Raw genomic sequence first — 17,442 nt, forward strand, 5'->3', positions numbered from 1 at the left:
TGCGAGTCGTTTGATGAAGAAAATCAGGTTGATGATTGCAGACGGGTCCAGATTCCCTCAGAGCTGTGTGAGTCAAAGCCTCCACTCTACATTTCTGCAGCAGACAGCTCCACTGTTGTGTCTCTTCAATGCAAATCAGAAGCACATTATTACTTTGAGTCTTGTTATTCTTCACTTGTATTCAGACAGTCTTCCGCATGTTAATGTGCATTTTACCAAGTCTTTTTGTTAGATTAGACTCCATAGAAATGAGGTTTTAAATTAAAGAATATTTGAGCCAATTTATGGCAAATATAAACTTTTAAAGAACAGTTTTGTCTGCACCATAGAGGGTAATAACAACAGTTTTTTGTTTTAAAGGCTAGAATTTCATACAACTTCAAACTACAAGTATAAATTCTTATTTTTGCCCCTCTGTCCTTAGAGCCCACTGACTGTTATTAAGTGGAGACAAACATCCAGTACCTTACATGCTGTAAGACTGTTTTACAGTTTTAAGTTCATGCTTTCAATTTTGAGTAGAAGAATGTGAACCCTGACAGGATTGTTTTTTAATGTACAAGGTATTCCAAAAAGGTTGGGACGCTGTGTAAAATGTAAGCAAAACCAGAATGCAATTATTTGCAAAGCTCATAAAACCACATTTTTCAGAGTAGAAACATAAGCAACAGATCGGATGTTTAAACTGACAAGTGTTAACAGTTCATGAAAAATATTAGCCCATTGTTAATTTGATGGCTGCAATGCATTTCGAAAAAACAACAGTCTGCAAATCTCTGGGAAGTGAGGAGACCAGTTGCTGGAGTTATAGGAGAGGAATTTTGTTCCATTCTTGTCTGATGTAGGATTCTCAGCTGGGATTTTTTATTCTATGATTCGCCAAATTTTTTCTATTGTCAAAAGGTCTGGACCGCACGCAGGCCAATTCAGCACCCACACTCTTCTATCTTGAAGCCATACTGTCGTGATGGATTTGGTATGTGGTTTAGCACTGTCCTCATGAAAAAGGCCATAGGCACTAATGCAGGCTTTTGAATTGTGAACTTACAACAGGCTGGATGGTCCCTCTCCTCTTAAGTCCAAAGAACATGGCATCCATTCTTTCCAAAAAGAATGTCAAATTTTGAATTTTCTGATCACAAAACAGTTTTCCATTTTGTCTCAGTCCATTTTAAGTGAGCTTTAGCCCAGAGAAGATATAGTGTTTCACAGATTGGGGAATCTCTGCCCATCTTTACTCCTGAAAGACTCTGGCTGTGTCCAAAACCACACACTCATTCCCTACTTCCTATCCACTATACAGTGAGCAGCATGTAGTGGACTATATAGTGGACTCAACTGCAAAACACAAAAATGATTTCGGACACTACTCCGGCTGCGGACGATGACGTCATCGCCGTCTCACAATTAAAACGTTAAGCAGCAACGGCTGGTAAATTTCCCTGACAACGGCTGGGGATCAAAATTAACAGTAGAATTTCAATGGAAAATGATACAACATGTAATGTATTTTCACAAAAAATAAATATACTAATCGATAAAAATAACTGTCTCTATAGTGACAAAGTACACATTTTTTGTGTGTATTATCACTTATTTTTGCGTAAAGATGGTGGTCTCATGTCTTGTAATCATCATGGGGGAAATAGTTACTCCATTTGGAATCCTTAATATTTTCTTACGGATTTGGTAAAACCAACAAACAAAGTGGCATTTTGAAAGGTTTTTATGTATGTTCCTGTGCTCCTCTCATTCGTCTGCCATGTTTGAGAGCAGCAACCGCGATGCATTATGGTAAATATTGCTGGGCTGGTGACCATAAGTTGTTCAATACTTTTCACAGTGCATTGTGGGATAGAATGAGTGCACTATATAGTGAATAACAATGCTCACTCAGAATTCGGACACCACTACAAAATGGCGTATTCACTATGTAGTGCACTATATAGTGAATAGGGAGTGATTTTGGACACAGCCTCTGTCTCTCTAAAAGGTTCCTTTTCTATCTAGTCATACTGACATGTTACCAATCAACCTAATTAGTTGCAAAATGCTCCTATATTGTGAATTTAAGATTTACAAGATTTGCAAATCATAACATTCTGTTTTTATTTACATTTTACACAGCACCCCATCTTTTTTGAATTGTGGCTGTAGAAACTACTGCTTTTAAGAACTACAAAAAGATTTTAGACTATTCAAAAGTGTATTTCAAGCTTAAAGGGGCAAAAATAATGAGCACTATATTCAGAACAATCACAGACTCTGAGTAGCCTCTATTTTAAGCGTAGTTGCTGCTACAGACTAATCCCCCCTTTCCTCTGCAGTTCCATCTCCATGCACGCTTATCTGAGTTGCATCTCCCTCGTCTGCAGATTCCTCGGTTTGGCTGAGATTTAAACCCTAACCTCTGCAAGTATTTGAAAACTCTTCAATCCAAAGAAGAGCCTATTTCTGAATTAGCTTATGGTGTGTATACGAGTGTATTATAGTCCCCAATCTCCTCGAGTGCAGATGGTTTAAAGCTTGATGAACTGAAATCTCACTTTTGTAGCTTTTCTACTCTGGAAAATCTTTATAGATCTAAAACCCACAATCCTTTGCAGCTGGGGAAACAGGGCAGTCTGCCAGCATGCTAAAAGTACATGCAAAATGCGGGCCTCTCCCTTTAAGACGGTCCGACGAGAAGCTCATAAATGGACAGCAGTGGGAGAGAGTGGAGCGGTGGCAGCCTGTTTGGGAGGCTGCCGGCTAGAGGACCAGCTGCTTTGAGCCCTCTGGGAGAGTCTGCACTGTGGGGAAACTGATTTTTACAATGAAAAGGAAAAGGGATTTACGAGCCCTGACCTGTTCTCGCTGCCTCCCCCGTCTTCGCCAAATCATAGCGTTGCTCCCTGCTCCGCAACGTCTAATCACACAAGGAGCCACATGGCTGCAGACACATACGGATGTTAGAAAGTTGCAGATAAAAGGCCTCTAACATGTACTTTCTCAGAAGCATGTGATTCATGTGCTGGGAAAGATTGAATGATGTCCCTTTTAACGTTGCACCAAACCAGAGCAAAATCCATGAAACCATGAGATGTCACTGTCTGCTGAGAGAGAGGAGTCAGCTGCAGGACATAAAAGTCATTTTTAGTTAGGAGATACTCAGCCACCATTTTTCTGTACTGATAACAAGGACAGATCTGCTGTTATTGACATTGGCGTGATTTAAGGGTCAATGCCCCCCTCAACAGTCATATTTAACCCTTTGTTAGACACGTGACTACTCATACAGAACACGAGGGCTGTAAAACTTCTATTTTTAGCTGCTTTTACAGGCATGCATAACTAAATTAAAGAAGACCAATAAACCTGAGAACAGGAAGAATTTCCATGAAAAGACAAGCTCTCAAGCATGTTCAGTTTTCCCAGTGTTTTTATCGATTTGTACCACTGGGTTGATTTGTTTTGAAGAGAAGTCATTCCAAAAACCTTGTGATCAGTGCTGTTGGAAAATAAATAAACAACTCAAATGGTAAGATTAAGTAGATTTAGGGCTAACAAAAATCAACTTTCCCTCAAATACATAGACTCTAATGCTTTTGCTTACCCCATCCCAAGTTTGAATACACAATCAAAGCCTCTAGGAGACAGGTTTATCTTTAAACTAGGGCTGTCAAAATTAACCCTTTAATACGGATTAATCCATCATCATGATTAATCTGATTAAAATTTTTAATGCAATTAACCCATCTACAGCTCAGATTGACTCAAAATCCCTGTAATGTCTCTTGCAATGCATTTTGGGAAGTTTGTCCAAGTAGGGTTACCATCAAGCATGCCGCTGCCCATGCGCAAATGGGTGGTTGAACTGGTAGTGACCAACAAACTCGATATGGAAGACACTAAACAGCATGTTGGCCCTCTCGATGGGAAATTTGAGTACAACAAAACAAGACGGAACAGCCGACCGACATAAAGCCTTATGCATGCTCTGCAGGAAGGAGTTTTCTTTTCACCGAAAGCACTTCCAGCTTAAAATACCACATTAACGCGAGGCATACATTCATCTGGGATTCTGCTAGCACTTTAGATAACGTGTCGCCAAGCTTGCAAAATGAAACGCTATTAATATAGATTAAAAATGAATGATATTTAATCATGATTTATCAAAATTAATCCACAGCAACCCTGTGATTAATCTGATTAAAATTTTTAATTGTTTGACAGCACTACTTTAAACCCATGTGGTTCTCAACTGGTCTAGCCTCAGGACCCACCAACATCTTCAATGACAAATCACAGCCCAAATTTCCAAAAAATTTCAATAATACACTTTTAGTAAATAAAAATGTTGCACGTAAGATCTTGGCTGGAACAGAATTTATGATAGGAACAAGAGACAGGACAAAACTGACTTGTTTTAACCCCCTTTCCCCATGAGAGCATACATTTTAGCCAATTCTCCAGAGATCTTGAAAAGTTACTTAATTAACATGGTAAAAGCAGCTCTTATTGCAAGAAAAAAAAGAGCTGCTTAAAATTGTAGATATATCAACAAGTATAATTATAATGTACAGCATCTCTTTGACCCTAAAGTTTCTGCTGATTGTTGAGTTTTACTGCTAGTATTAAAATAATAACAACAGGTGGCTGCATCACAGGCTCTCTCTTTCTCTCTCCATTATGCACTATTCAGGCGGCATCATGTGATTATGGAAGAGCCTGCCATTGGCTGACAGACCCTCACAAATGGAAAACAAAATGACAGGTAGCATTCAAGTTAGCAGTGATAAATAATCCCAAATGGATTTAAAATGGATAAAAAGAAATAGGTAAAATATTGAATTTTACTGCTGCAGCAGTAAACCTACACAAGTTTACTGCTGTGTATTTAATCTTTATAGGCCCGAAAAGTCACCAGAGTTCCAGGCTTGCTGCAAATGCTGCTGTACGGGATTCAAAGGCATTAATAGTGTTATTGGGATGGAACAACTGCAAGAGGAAAAACAAGTAGTGATTTATGGTTCAAAAGTTATTTAACTTTTGATAAACTGTGTCACTTCTTGTCGTGTACGACAGCGCCAGTCTGGAAGGCATTTTAACTGTCACATTCAGAGAAAAACTGTCACGCAGCCACCATTCTTTGCTGCTGCAGTGGGTCCTTTGGTTCTTCTTCGCTGCTCTAAAAACAGTAGCTTGCGCATGCAGTCTTTTCCGGCAGCATAGAAGAATTGATTTCCAGTTTGTACTGCTAACATTTAGCATGGCTAAACAAAGAAAAATATAAGGTTAAACCAAACCATATCAGATTGGTGCATAAACTCCTGTACTCGCCAATACCAATACCTGCATTCAAAGCAGTATCATATTCGGAACAACTCTAAAATGTGACCATTATCACAATAAAACAGTAAAATAAACAGTATGGTTGCATGTTCTTCATAGACTTTTAGCACCATTTTTTTCAGACACACATTTGCAACCCACTGCTCTGCGACCCACTTTTGGGTCCTGACCCACCAGCTGAGAACCACTGATCTAGACTGCAGAGCTTTTCAGTTACAGTTACACTGGGTGTCAAAAGGTTCTTGTGCACCTGAGGACCTCTCGCCACCCCCCAACCTGAAAGCCACATGTGCACCCTTGACTGAGCTCCCTCTCCTGCTCTCCAATCACAGCGGTCTCACTCCAGCAGCCTTCCCTAATGAAGATGCCCATCATGTGTGGTGTTTAGTAATGAGCCCGAACAGAAGGAATCCGGCATTCCCAAACAAGCAAACAGTCAAAGAGAGAGTGGTGGAGCCCACCAAAAGAGTTCAGTAAAATAAAAGATCACACAGACATAAACTAATGGGATGGATGAAAGCCTCTCTTCTGTGCTTGTTAGCAGAAGCATGCCCCATTAAATGGGCTTGGATTTAAATGAGTGAAAATATCCCCGTAAACTCCATCTTTAATTGATTAGGGAAGTCACTAGGTGTTCAAACAGAACACCGACACGTCTATTAGAGATGTAGAGCAAAACAGAGCCTTTGTGTTCTCTGTTTTTGGGCCAAGGCCAGCGCGTCATGCTACAAAAGACTCCAAAGCAGCGTCTTTCATATCAGATCCCGTCCCTGAGTAATGATGTCTGCTCTGAAACCTAATTCTTTGACAGCAGCTGGGGCCTCCCATCTCTTCACAATTAAGCAACGTGATATTCAACCTTGAATGTCTTAAATGGATTTCCCCCTATAAAAGCCCCAACATACTCACTCTTTATTGTCAGTCATTATCATTGAGGTATTTGCAGACAAGGATACATTAAAATGAGAACACTGAACACAGTCTGTCCATAATTTACCAAAAAGGATAAGTAACAGGGCATACAATCTGTTTACTGCTCCTAAGCTGACTTTTCAGGTATCTGTACATGATTTTAATGTTTATTCTTCTGACTTTTTACCTTCATCCCCTGGATTTTAGCACAGATTTCAATACTTTCAACACCTTACACTTTAAAACAGACTTATTTCTTAAACTGTAATTAATTTAAGAGGAATTCTCGCTTTTATGTTGAGAATAAATAATGATTGATCCCCTGGGAATAGGTTTAAGCACAAACAGAGTCTGCTTTTGGTCCTGGCATGATGGTATAGTCAATTTAACTGTTGCTTTCAACAATTATTTTAAACAATGGCAGATTGTTATCCAACCAAAGTGACTCAAAAAAGCCCCAAGTGTTGCCTGTTTATTTCTCCATTGTGCTGATCCTATGGGACCATGCGTCTTATAAGCCTGATTTTGGCTTGCAGCAGAGTGAATGCAGGTCAGCGGAGGACTGGGGAGCACAGAAAAGCATGTTTCAGCATGGTCCTACTGTCATACGCCCCTAGAGACATGCTTGTCAAACAAATAGGTCCAAAATACACAAATGCACAAACAGTACTCATGGGCATGCATTAACATCAAAGTGAGGGGCTGTGCACAGGGGGTGCCCTGAACAGTTGAGGGTTGGGTGCTTTCTCAAAGTCACCTTTGCAGAACTCACAGAGTGAACTGGCACCTCTCCTGTAACCAGACCAGACCCAAGACCTCAAGGGGACACAAGGCTCTGTCTCCTCTGAGGCTCTCAAAATTAGATAGTAGCTAAAAGCAGGGATCTTTTGGTAAGAGTAGGCATGTGAGCTAATTTGTTGTGGTTTCATCCTGAAAATGATATTTGTCCTTCATTTTTGACACCTGTGCAGATCCAGGGGATGGGGGGCTCAAGAGAAAAGGTTGGTCTATATTGAGACTTGAATAGATGACCCTCAGGTTCCCAACCAAATCCTTGCAGACTGAGCCCTCCTCCTCCTTTTCTTTGTGCATCATTGTGGAGCTACATTTCAAACATCATCGATCTGGTTTCATTCTAAAGAGATGAGATAATAGTTGACCAAATATCAGCCTGGCCGATTATAGGGGCCGACATTTAGCATTTGGTTGGTTATCTATATTGGTTTTTCATTTTATATACAGTGCTTAACAAATTTATCAGACCACCTGTCAAATTTGTCTCAGAGACCATCCAGCATCATGAAGTGCTTTAATACGGACTCTTTCGTTTTCAGTGAGCTCTCCATATTTTACCATTTTGAACAGGGATAAGGAATTTCAAACGGAATTCACCTTTTTATACTCAAATTTGAGCTGGCTCACTGGGCTTCTCTGAGAAGTCAGAAATTAATCAAGCATAACATTCAATCACTAAAACTCATTTTTCTGTTCAGGAATGCAAGTAAATAACTATCATTTGACATATTAATCAAGAAATATTAATGTGCTTTACTATTTTTTCAGTTTTTTTGTAAATCAGTAAATTTGAAAATTAATAGATAACAATAATAATTATATTTTAGCATTAAAAATATCATTTGGGTTAAGAGCTTCTACATATTGGTGTATCAACCATTGCAAAAAATGATTTTGGCAATTACCACTGCTGTTAATTTAGGGCAGCTGTGGCATAAACCTTACTTTGGGTGATGGTTGAATAAATTTGTTAAGCACTATATACATTAAATTATAGCTCTAGTGTGACGTATGTCTTCCCCTCTGGCTCTGCCCTCACTCTCTACAGTCTCAGTCTAATCAGTCTTAATGAGCTCCCCTAAACCATCTGAAACATTTATGTGATGATGACAGTAATGCATCAGTAGTGATAATCTAATTCATCTGAAATGCAACTGCACTTTTGTTACATTAAGTATATTTTGTTTGTCACAATTATATAGTTTACATTTTCAGTGCAAGTCTTATATTTGTGTTGGAGTATTTTTTGCATAGTGGTAATGCTTAAGCGAAAAATCATCGTACCTGTACTACTGTTTAAAACATACATCATCTCTGAAAGGTGTACAGTTTTCAGAAATAAAAATGTATCCTGTATTGTTGTTGTACACATTCATCTTTGGTGACAAGTAGAGCTGTCAAGATTAATCACATTTAATGCGATTAATCTTGACAGACTTATCACACATTTACTTTTTACTGTTCACTTAAACAACCTTTTCCTTTTCTTGTGGTTAGGATCACATTATGATCATTGATGTAGGTGTAAAAGCAGCTCTGTATCCAAGGAGGAAGTCAATTACCCTTAGTTACGGGGGTAGTACTATCCTAAATGACACAAAACAGTTTTAAATGTAAAATACTGGAATTTTTGAATGAAATAAAAAGGATGCAATTAATTGTGATAATCTACAGAACTTTTCAGATTAATTATCATTAAGAATTTTGATTTTGTGACAGCTTTAGTAATAAAGTTGCAGAGTTTTTAATGACTGGTTTATCTTATCACGTATTTTAAATCTAGATTTTGAATCGCTGAAACTTAGTAATGACTAATTTTCAAAGTATAATGGTTCAGAAAACCAATTGGTAATGGCAATGAAAAATTAGGGTTGGTCAACCTTTTCCAAACTTAAGGCCCAGTTTGGAACTGGAAAATTGTTTGGGGCCCACCAAAACCTGTTAACTGACACCAGTTAAACCAGGACACCGGTTGCATTAGGCAAAATGTATGATATAAAGGTGACATGTAATTAAATCAAGATGGGATTTTTTTAACTAATTAGAAAAATGTCAGTTAGTATGTTCTGATCATTAAAAACATGATTGCAATTTTAAAGATACTTCTGGTTTTATTGACTGTAAACACCTGAAGAACCTCAGCCTTCACGCTGGGAAGCACTGTCCTAGATAAATCACAGAATCCTTGGCAAATCAGTCAGTGCAGACCATGCATAAGGAGTTAAATCAAAATGACAAAAGACAATAAATAGGCTTGGCTACAGAAACAACCTGTTGAGTGGATGCTTTCACTTGGAAAATCTTGCGGCCACATGGATGTGGCAAAACAACCAACAACATCAGAACAGATGTGGAGCAGACAGATGTGTCCAGTCCCAATGATTTGCACATTAAAGAAAAACTATGCTCTGATTTTCTGCCCTTCATTTCTGTTTTTATTTTAGTTGAAATTATGCTGATTTTTACTTGACAAGAAGGATGATAGGCAGTTAATTTTACTATTATACTGCATTTCAGAGCCTCTACTTTCTCTTTTTTATTTCAGCAATCTGTACTTGAGCTTTTTTTCTATGTTCCGTGTCTGAATCAGACTTTAACCAACCTATAAGTCAATTACAATTTGTTTGTTAACTATCACAACAAGAAGATCAGCTCTAGACTGTCAGTGACCCAACATTAGTCCACCATGAGAAAGCATTTGGCAACAGCGGGAAAGAAAAACTCCCTTTAAGAGGCAGAAACCTTGAGCAGAACCAGAGTCATTGGTGAACAGCGTTGTAATGTGACGGTGGTGAGAAAGATAAAGAAGGCTGTTGTTAAACTCTCATTAGTGTCTGACAGTGTGTCTGACCAGTGTGGAAATTTTAACACTTTGTGTTTAACATTAATAATCATGAGGATTTCAGGCTCTGGTTCAGATGAGGTTATGTTCTTTAGACATACTCTGCTGTCTCATTGTGGTATATGGGAAACTCACAGAATTCCCCTTCTAGAGACATAACCATCAATGCTATTTATCTTTCCAATTCAGCCATCTAATTTAATTACATAAACACACAATCCCAGTCTTTGTCATAATAACCGCTTCATTAGATCTGAGAGCATTTGGCCTAAAAATAAAGCAGGTCGAGAAAAAGCTCTCCCACTTTGTGGACGCTGATCAGACCTGACAACGTTTATGAAGGCTTGGCTTCCAGGATATAAACGAATGGGAACTTCCTTACATATTTGTTTTAATTTTAATCGCCTTTAATGGTTTGCAATCGAGACGGCTTAAAAATAATGACTGGAACAACAGAGAGTACGGCTTGAAACAACTAGAACATGTATTTAGCGGCCTAACTCTGTGAACAGTGTTGACACAGTGGAAACCCAGTATTTTCTCGACCCTTTTAAATTACAGATCCAGTGAGGAGTAGAAACTTGTAGGTAGTTGTGAAGATTTGGAGCACAATGGAGACTTGTAGATTTGGAGTACATAAATTAGATGAAGGAAAATGGCTCTCAGATGTGAGTCATTGCTGTAGGCCTTGGCATACCGCTACATTCCTCCGTCAATTGGTGGAATGTCAGCTTAGCTTGAAATGCGTGTACAGAAATTGACTGCAAATACACAACGCAGCTGGATTGCTTCTTCATCCACAACCTCAATGTTTCAACACTTGATGTTTTAAACACCCTAATATCCCTGCTTTAAATTTCTTCCTTTAATTCAATCTTCGTTTGTTTTTCTGCAGCACCCAAACCCTCATTGGTTTCTCGCGCTCAGACATGGCGACGGCCACCCCGCTGTCTGGAAGTCGTCCTTTAGCAGAAGAAAACCGCAGTGTTCTCCTCCAACAGCTTTTCATGTTGGCATGCGTCCATCCTTTGTACATGAGTACATGAGCTGCCTTTGTTTCCGCAGCCCTGGATCAGGTTACTAGGCATGGCTGCGCCGTGTGTTTAATGGAAATGCTATGCAGGAAAAGGCCATGTGGCAGTCTTGAATATATGTACATCCGTAATGGGATACTCGTGAGCTCCCTTTAGAGGAACTGTTTGCCTTATTAGGCTGTCGTCTTGTGACTGCAAACAAACTAGAGAGTACAGTGAGATGGAGCAGATTCCTGTGACTGCTGTCTGTACGTTATTGTACCTCCGGCTGCAGGAAGGAGACATGATGCATGTACGTGGCAGAGTCACAGGCTATGATGGTATAAGTGCTTCACCCAGATGAAATACAGAGCCCACATTTATTATCTCCTGGCAGCAGCACATGAGGACATACTCAGCCCCTCGACTATCACAGATTATATGAGACATCATAATTTGTTGCCTCAGATGGATGCTTCTGTTTGGGTCGGAGGGCATGGAGGCAGGCCTGATTAGCTGATGAGAATGAGTAAGGGGATTAAAGGGACTTTTTATCGTAGGCTCTGACTCACCGTGGTCACTGGCTGACTATATTTTATTCCCTGCTTCAGGGCAGACTGCAAAAACACAAACAACAGCCATGGATGTACGCTGCAGAAGGGGTAGAGAAAGACTATATTGCACGGTATCACAGTATGCCTTTACTGTATCAACACAGGCATAGGGAGTCCATCTCAATAATGTACTATCACAATCAGATTTTAACCAATTAGACTAACATATACAGGTCATGATTCTCAGTGGTCTTGGGGTAATACATCAGAGGCAGTTTATGGAAGGAAGGTTGGAAATCAAATCCTGGTTCCATAAGGACCTGGGTTGCATTTTCAGTTCCAGAAAATTGATACTCTTTGGACTTATTGATACTCCTATTGCGTTTTGTGGCATTGAGTCACGTCACATCACACACCGGTGCACAAATCACTGTCTTTATTTTTTTTTTTCTTTTTAACGCTCGTTCACATGAAGCATTCTGAGTGTTGCCGCTGGTTTAGCTCAGTTGGTGGAGCAGGTGCCTACAACAGAAGCTAGAGTACTTTATACCAGGTCTCGTCCTGGTTTGGTGCACGTCTTTCTCCCACTCTCTCTACCCAAATAGCTATCCTATCCAAAAAAAAAAAAAGGCAAAAAATGCCGAAAAACAATCACAAAAAAGGTTTTAAAAAAGTAAAAATTTTTAAAGTATTAAGTGAAACATTTACTCTTTAAAATTAGAGATAACTTTTTTCTTTTCCTTTTTGATTTTTTTTTTGCAATCAATTCATTAAATTCTTTTTGATCTGAATATAGTTCACAACCTCATTTTTCATTGCAAATAATCTCTGTTTTTTCTACTCATTTGCTTTTATTTTCTCTTTCTGGTTGCACTTAAAATTGTATTAAATTTTTTTTGTTTCCCTTTTTTATTTTTGTACTGTCAAAAACTTATGGTAATTTACTTTCTGTTTGGATTTTTATTGTGTAAGAGAATAAGTGGCTTCAGGTAGATCTAAGGTTTTAACATGAGCTTAATGATGGAAAAATGAACTCACTATGGACTGAAGATGAAATAAGGGAACATAAAAAGATAAATGTTTGATAACTGGAGGTGCAGGTGACTGTGACTTGTCCACTGACCTGTCTATGAGGGTTTTTTTTTGTAAAATTAGACATTAAGGAGCAGTGGTGGATTTATTCTATGTTACTGTGGCTGCAGAGAGATGTTGCAGTGGCTTAACAAAGGTGACATTAAAACATGATTAATTAAAATAAAAATAAATTACTACACTGATTATGGACCTTAATTAACTGTGATTACATCATTAATGCTGGAAGCCCTGATATATATGCAATGTATACAATGCAGATGCAATGCAGTGTACTCCTCATGAAAAGCAGTCTGTTATCAGTCTGTAGTCATGACAATACAGTAATTAAAAGGTATGTACTAAGCATCAGTGCTGTGAATCAGATTATATAGAAATGATTTATCTTTGCCTGTCTGCTTACAATAAAAAATAAGTAAAATGGTCAGTCATCCTTCTCCACTCAAAAATAAAATCTCCAGTAAAATCATCTAAATTTTATAATAAGTCTTGTTAGGTAAAAAATCTAATGTTGAAATTTGTGTAGAAACTGGCAAAAAACATGCCTTCAAATTCCTGTTAGGCAAAGGGAAATAAAACACCATCACTTTGTGTTCAAGTAGAACAGTGCTTCCCAATGTTTGGTTCGGGGCCCCCTCAGTAGTCCCAGAGACACTGCAGGTGGGCCCTGAGTGGTCATTTACAATAACCAAAAATGTACAGTAATGACTGTATCTGTTAATATATCTGACAGCAAAGCATCTAACAGTGAAATCCTCTGTTTATGAAACCAAAAATATGCAGAATTAAAGGTGCACATTTGAGCCTCATGTCATGGTTGCAGAAGGGTTTTTTGGTGGGCCCCATTTTCAGGTGTCATATTTGATTGCGGTATAGTGAAGTTTGGGAAAGGCTGAAGTAGAGTGAAGGAAAAATTTATTTTTGACTATAAATTTAGAAAAAGTACCATTTTTTTGTACATTTTGTTATCCATATAGATTTGATATAACTGATTTGTTAAAAACAGAACTATTATTGGAGGTTAATTTGACTAATTTTCTTTGATATTTGAAAACTGTCCATAGTAGTATAGCAATACAGACTTGACTTGTTAAGGAACATCAGTGAATATCAGGGAAAGGTAGCAATCCTGTTCCCTCACTCTGCTTTCTAAAGCCTTTATTTAATGGTAGAAACAATATAAATCTAAAAGAATCTAATAAATGGCTGTATTTTAAATTTTTATGAAAAGAGCTGAATAATTTGCTGTATTGGCAAGACTGATAAATTGCTGAGAAAAATGTATAAAATAATGACAAATAAATTAAAAATGTTTTGCTCAGCCTGCTGGTTCTGAGATTACTCTGCCAGAGGTCATCAAAGGTTAATGTTAGCTGGATTGGTAAGAGGTCACTTGAATAAAGATGGAGATGTCGGTTTTTAATTTAAATTCAACATAAATCTTTAACTCATTAGAAAACAGAGTGACAGATGTTATTTTGGATATAATGAGAATAACTCATGGCAGATGGGTTTAGTAGTTCACAGATTGTATAAAACTATAAATGTTGTGAGTTGAGTATTGATATTATCCTTCTTTGGACCTCCATGCATATATTCTAAAACCCACACATGGAGTCTTTTATCCTTAAAATATCCAGACATATCAGTTGTAGTTTCCCAGCCTCTGGATTTTCTGCAGAGAACGCGTGCCGCTGCAGAGACTTCCCTCTTTATTGCGGGGACTCAGGGGAGCCACTCTGCTGCTGGCCGGGCGCTGCGTGTGTGTGCCGCACGGGCCTGCAGGGGATGAGCGCGGGGCTCGAGGTCCATAAATCTGGCCCTCCACCCCTCCCTCTCTCTTACTCCCCAAGCAGCCAAACCTTTCACACATAGAGGGAGGCTCAGACAGAGAGGCCTGCAGGCCCTGCCAGGATCCCCAGACAGGGCTTTTTATCTTCAGCTCTCTTAGCTTTACACCGACCCGCGGCACCCTGAACTAATCTTAATGGTTGTTGGAGGACTCGGGTGATCACGCCCCCTTGACCTCCTGGTTGTGCTAAAAAGAACGAGCAAAGTTTTAGATCACAAGGCAATGCAAAGGCTGTAGAGGGCCACCCATGATGCAAGAGGGCAGTTAGTCAGATTTACTCACTCTTAACATTTAGTTTGCAGGAATATACTGTGTCTGAATCATTTTACTGGCTTCTGCTAAAAAACATGTATTTTAAATGTTTAAAACAATAATGTGTACCTTACAGCTGAGATTAATGCAATGCATCCCACTGCACAGTGAACATAAATACTGAGCTTTCTTTGTTATAAACTATCACAGCCAACAGGTGTTCACTGTTTTTTAAAGTGATTTTATTTCTGCATCATCATCAGTAGTTGAAGTTCAATGAGGAGGGCTTGTAAAGTTTGGCCGGCAGGAATATTCAGCTGCCAGAGAGTGTCTCACCGTTGAGAGTTTTAATGAGAAAGTCAAATGCAGAAGCCAAAGAGGCAGCTGTGTTGTAAAAAGTTTACTGCAAATGTGTTCATTGCTTTTAAAGGTTGCTTGCACCAGTTGCCTCTCAAACCTTTGAAGTGCAAAGTGTAGTTAACATAGTTTTCAAAGCTCTCCAAACTTTGTACATTTCTCCATGAAAATAAAAAGAATCAGAATGAGGATGAACTAATCTTTGTTTCCTTGCCCATTTTAAAGGTACAATCTGTAGAATAAAATGCACAGATGTCTGAATTTAAAAACAATTGAACCCATGATCTCTGCTTTTTGTAATTTCTCAAAAATTTGTCCCACAAAATTTTTGTGGGATCTGCTATTGTACGCATCCATACTGTAGCTGTCTCATTCATTCTAGTGCTGCTTACAGTGATTCCTAACTGCATAGGTTAACACTGTGCTGAATTGCATCCTCACTTGACAGAAGTAAGCCTAACTTTCTATTTCCAAGCTTGTGACAGGTTCGGACCAATTAGTACATGTTGTTATCCATGTATGTTAAATGTGAGTGAGCAACAAAATCAGCCCCATAAACTGATTACTGTTATAGTACCCTGACAGCTGGGTTGAAGTGCAGCAGAGCACAGTGCAATGCAACGATAAAAGAGGGAGATGACAAGGCCTCAGGAATGTGTTAGCCTTCTTTGCAAAGCTGAATAATTGTGCTTTAATAATATCCATATCCACGTTTTATGCTTTGGCTTCTGTCAAAACAGAGCGAAACTCATTCAGATAACACAAATCGCAACATTTCCTCTTGTCAACGTTTAAAATTTTTAATGGTGACAAGATATTGTCAGCATTAGAAATAAAAGAGATAGATGTCACACTGTTTACAACAGGAGCCTGAAATTCACAGGGCAGAGAGTTCAACTTTTAAGAGCTGCAGTGTGGACAATGAAGTGCAGTGCTTTTCTGTGTGATACGGCAGGATGTCTGGCACTTGCATGGTGTTAGCCAAGGGTGGAAAGTTACTGATTACAATTACTCAAGCTTCTATCATTGAGAAGTTTTTTTTTGGAATACTTATACTTTAATGAGCAGCCTTAAAATTTAGTCATTACTTTTACTGAAGTACACTTTTAGAAAAGTTCTATACTTTACTACATTTTCAGAAGTATCAGTTACTGAATAAAATAAATCTAAGTGACAAAAAGAGGAGGCCTAAGCCTTCCATCAGCTGTATGAAACTGCACAGTCGTTTGTTTTAAAGGTATCACATGGTATTCAGAATGCTCAGTTGCAATTCCACCCTTGTCCCTCCCATGACGCTCTATTCTTACGTCTTGCAGGTTCACATCTAGGGGTAGGATGTCATGATTCTTCTTGGAATGAAGAGGTAGGGTGAAGTATTGGGGCTACATAGCCCTTCAAACTGAGATTTTCCAGAAGCACACTCCAAACAGAGCGTTATGGGAAAGCTCCCAGAATGCCTTGCAAATCATCAGCAAGATTAATTTTTGACAGCAATCAGTCTTAAGTTGTTTCAATGCGTTATGGTCGTTTTGATTTTAAACAAGTAAAAAAGCCCACAGTAGAAATGTCCGGTACTGTCACATCTGCTTAAATGCTATCAGTGATGTCTCAGAAAACTTGAAGGGCTGTACCATTTCACCACTAACACTCTTAACTCTGTTACAAAGAGCAATAAGGCACTCAGAAGTGAGGGGTCGGGGTCAAAGTTAGAAAGCAACTGAAATTTGCAGTGGCACTGCAATATGGTCTCATTATAACAATGATTCCAAAAGGTCGCAGAACAGTGAAGGGGGGTCACAGGATGCTTTCCATAGAATAAAGAAATCTTCGATATGATTGTAAATCATAAGTTTGATCTTTTATTTGTAAAATATTGTTAAAATTAATTCAAATTAAGATAAAAGCATAGCTATTAAGTGATATTTGTGCTTAAATGCAAGTCAGTTATAAAACCTATCTTAAATACAAGTTTTTTAAATGATGCTTAGTGCAATATCGTGCGCTTTAACCCCCTCAAGGAAGATAGGGGTCCCTGATCTCTGACACTATTTCTTGAGGGATCATAGGCTGAAAAGTTTGGAAGACCCTGCATTTGAAATCCTACTCTACCTTCCTCCCCTTAGGTATCAAAAGTAATCTAAGTACTCAGTACTTTGAGTAAACTTTAAAGAAATTACGATTTACTTTACCTGGTTACATTTATAGACCAGCATTTTTACTTCTACTTGATTCAGTTTTAATCAAGGTACCAGTACTTTTATTTCAGTACAATATTCTTGTACTCTCTCCACCTTTGCTGTAAGGACACTGTAACTTGTGATGGACCATGGTTATTTTCTACTATCAGCTGTGTGTCCTGTCATCCATGCCCCCCTAGTTGATCTGAACGATGGTCCATATGGTTCATTTTTCATCTGGAGTAGCAGGGAATCACTCCCA

General features: G+C 38.6%; 1 protein-coding gene across 3 annotated transcripts in view; it reads left to right on the forward strand.

Annotated features, from left to right (window-relative positions):
* The window catches only part of ephb2b (eph receptor B2b), a 294,511-nt gene that overhangs the window by 229,401 nt on the left and 47,668 nt on the right, over positions 1-17,442 (forward strand). The gene's annotated exons all lie outside the window — the stretch shown is intronic.

Source organism: Cheilinus undulatus, linkage group 3 (assembly GCF_018320785.1).
Source record: "Cheilinus undulatus linkage group 3, ASM1832078v1, whole genome shotgun sequence".
Lineage (NCBI taxonomy): Eukaryota > Metazoa > Chordata > Actinopteri > Labriformes > Labridae > Cheilinus > Cheilinus undulatus.